Source organism: Sminthopsis crassicaudata, chromosome 1, assembly GCF_048593235.1.
Source record: "Sminthopsis crassicaudata isolate SCR6 chromosome 1, ASM4859323v1, whole genome shotgun sequence".
Taxonomy (NCBI): domain Eukaryota; kingdom Metazoa; phylum Chordata; class Mammalia; order Dasyuromorphia; family Dasyuridae; genus Sminthopsis; species Sminthopsis crassicaudata.
The window spans coordinates 59,809,325-59,812,974 of NC_133617.1; the positions used below are offsets into that span (position 1 = coordinate 59,809,325).

The 3,650-nt window shown below is 45.1% G+C and overlaps 1 pseudogene; it reads left to right on the forward strand.

The window, feature by feature from the left end:
- The first annotated feature begins 284 nt into the window (after window positions 1–284).
- Window positions 285–2,416, forward strand: LOC141552012 (U4/U6 small nuclear ribonucleoprotein Prp3 pseudogene; annotated as a pseudogene).
- Window positions 2,417–3,650: the final 1,234 nt, after the last annotated feature.

Consider the following 3,650-nt stretch of genomic DNA (forward strand, 5'->3'; position numbering starts at 1 on the left):
CTTTTGAATTGATTGATACAGACATAAGTGATTGAGTTAGCACGTCCTCATTCATCTTGGCAGGACTGAGAAGGGGTCCTTGTTTACATGTCTCCTATTGAGTTCTCAAGTAGCCAACATTCAAGCAGGCAGCCAATAGGATAGCTGTAATCAGGTGTGAACTCCCCTCTCAACTCCCTTCCAGAGCCTATAAAAGCCTGAGGGAACACAGTCTGAGAAACTCCTGGTTGAAGGACGCAGCTTCAGCAGACCAGCTCAAATTCTTTGAGGCAATGGAAGGGAGCCATAGTTCCAGACATTCCAAGGGTAGCAGTGACAGGAGGCGAAAAAGAGAGTTGAAGGAGATGTTTGGTGAAGACTCAGAGATGTCTAAGGAGTCACCAGGGGGGAAGAAGAGGCGTATATCAAGGTTTGAGGAGGTGAAGGAGAAACCAGAGGTAATTCCTGCACCACCATCAGAGAGCCCAGGCCTGCTGACTAAATTACAGATCAAACAAATGATGGAGGCAGCCACAAGGCAGATCGAGGAAAGGAAAAGACAGCTGAGCTTCATTAGTGCTCCTTCCCTTCAGCCCAAGATTCCTTCTTCTTCACCACCAGAACGACTGCCAATGGGCAATACTATTCAGCCTGCCCAGGCTGCCACCTTTATGAAAGATGCCATTGAAAAGACACTGAAAGCAGCTGAACTACAAGCTCGGATTCAGACTCAGCTGGTATTGAGACCAGGACTGATTGGCAATGCCAACATGGTTGGACTGACCAGCCTTCCTGTTCCTCCAAAAGTGGAGCCAAAGCATCAGAGGAAGCCTGTACCCCTTATCCTGGATGAACAAGGCCGAACCATAGATGCTACAGGCAGAGAGATTGAGTTGAAACCCCCAATGCCAACGTTAAAGGCCAACATTCGGGCTGCGAAGCCGGAACAACTCAAGCAGCAGCTCAAGCCAAAGCCACCAGAGAATGGGGAATCCAACACCTTTTTTGATCCCCGAGTCTCTATTGCTCCTTCCCAACGCCAGAGACGAAGTTTTAAATTCCATGAGAAGGGCAAATTTCAAAAGATTGCACAGAGATTAAGGACAAAACCTCAGCTAAAGAACCTGCAGGCAGAGATCTCACAGGCAGCCCGAAAAGCTGGCATAATACGTACTGCAACCAAGCTGGAGCTCATCACCCCTAAAAGAGAACTAAATGAAGGGGAGATTCCTGATATTGAATGGTGGGATGTCTACATCATTCCCAAGGGTTTTGACCCTATAGGGGAAGCTCCCAAGGAAGACTATTTTGGGATCACAAATCTTGTAGAACATCCAGTCCAGCTAAAGCCTCCAGTGGACAGTGACATACCAGTGACACTGAGGATGTACCTCACCAAAAAGGAACAGAGACAACTCAGGAGGCAAACCCGGAGGGAAGCTCAGAAGGAGCTGCAAGAGAAAGTCCGCTTGGGGCTCCTGCCTCCTCCTGAACCCAAAGTCAGCATTTCCAGTTTGATGAGAGTATTAGGCACAGAAGCTGTTCAAGATCCCACCCAAGTGGAAGCTTACGTCAGAGCCCAGATGGCCAAGAGACAGAGTATGCACGAAGAGGCGAATGCTGCCTGCAAACTGACAGCAGAACAGAGGAAGGTCAAGAAAATGAGAAAGCTGCTAGAAGACACTTCCCAGGGGGTGCACATATCCGTGTTTAGAGTATGGAATTTGAGTCACCCAGCCAAGAGGTTCAAGATTGAAGCCAACCCCTTTCAGGGGTGGTCGTGCTTCACAGGGATGTCAATGTCGTGGTGGTAGAAGGGGGCCCTAAGGCACAGAAAAAATTCAAGCATCTAATGCTGCACCGTATAAAATGGGATGAAGAGACATGGAACACGAAAGGAGATGAGGAACATGAGTCTGAGCAAGACCTGGCTGTGAAAAAACCCAACAAGTGTGCATTGGTCTGGGAGGGCACAGCCAAGGAACGGAGCTTTGGAGAAATGAAGTTCAAACAGTGCCCCACAACGAACATGGCCAGAGAGCATTTCAAAAAGCATGGGGCCGAACATTACTGGGACCTTGCACTGAGTGAGTCTATGTTGGAATCCACAGACTGAGACTGACGGGGGCCGTAGCCCCTTTAAGATTTCCTTTCTGATTTCCCAACCCCCATGGCTGGCATGACCTTTGATTCACAAATCCTGGTCAAAAAGCACCCTTTTGAATATCTGGGCCCAGCCCCCACCAGATCTGAGCTGGCTTAAGTTTTCAGCCCCCACTATCTGCTCGTTTCCCCAACCCCCAACAAACAGTTTCTTCCTTATCTGAAAAACCCGCCAAAAACTTGGCACTGACCATATGCCCCTTCAAACAAATAAAAGAGCCAAGCTGGAATCATCTCTTGGCAGAGAGTTGAAACATGCGAGCACCATGCTTTGCATCACAAACTCTCTGTCCCCCGCTTTTGGTGTATTTCTTCCTCTATCTAATACCTTTACTAACCAGACTTTAACCTTATTCCAAACCCTACAATCAACCTTTTTTTTTTTTTTTTTTTTTTTTTTTTTTTACGAATCTAGGTTTTTGGGCCTGTAAATTCCTTTACAGGGGACTCTTGCTGACATGTCATTTAGCTTTGGGGTTTCCAATGCAATTCTCCAGTGCCTGAAAAGCTTCTCTGAGGCATTCTTGAACAGACTGATGCTCAGAGCAGCTGTGCCTAGCAGATCTGCTTCTCCAGGTGAAGTTCCTACTTTGGTAAACTGTTTGTTATTGATTAGTGTTCTTTGGCTCTAGGTAGATTCCAATGTAAGTCTGGACTCCCAGGCAATGAGAGAAAAGTTCAGGAAGTGGGGTTGGGAGATCTTTTGTGTTTTAAGATCTATAAAAACCTGTTTACAATTTGTGTGTTACATTCTTATCATGAATATTGCTATCATAATAAATCCTTTGTGGTTTTTTACCTTGAGAATATCTGACTTTAATTTGGGTAAGGGTAGCTGTCCCACACAGCCCCAGAGGAGCCCTTCAATTTGGGATGTAAGGTGTCTGAAGGGTATTCAAACTCAAGTCCTCCAGTTTTCAGAGCTGGTGCTCTGTCCACTATACCATCTAGCTGCCCCTTTATTCCTTTATTGTAAAGTAGGTTTTCTATAGTGTGTGTGTGTATGTGTTTGTGTTTTATTTTGCAACATGGCTAATATGGAAATATGTTGTACCTGACAGCACATGTATAATTCCCTACTTAGGGCTTGGGGGAAGAGCACTCCAAATTGTTAATAATGAGTGTTAAAATTGTTTTACTTGTAATTGTAATTATTGAAATAAAATTGTGTGTGTTCTTGAAATGAGTACACCTTGAAGCTGCAGTCAATATCAAGAGCATAACATCCATCCCTCCTTTCCATCCTCCAGGGTTTCCAAACAGCCTAGGTAATACTTGAAATCTTATCTATGTAAAAAGAGGCTTGAGAATAGTTAAGTCCCATTAGTCAAGAACTTCACAAACACAATTCTTGTTAACATCCATGAACTCTATAACCTACCAAATGGACTAGACCTTGGACATTCTTCCAACCCATGTGCCCATACTGCTAAAGGAAACCAAAGACAGGGTTTGGTTACTGAAAGAAACCACTATTAATTGATGATCCAGCTAGCCTAATAAACTAT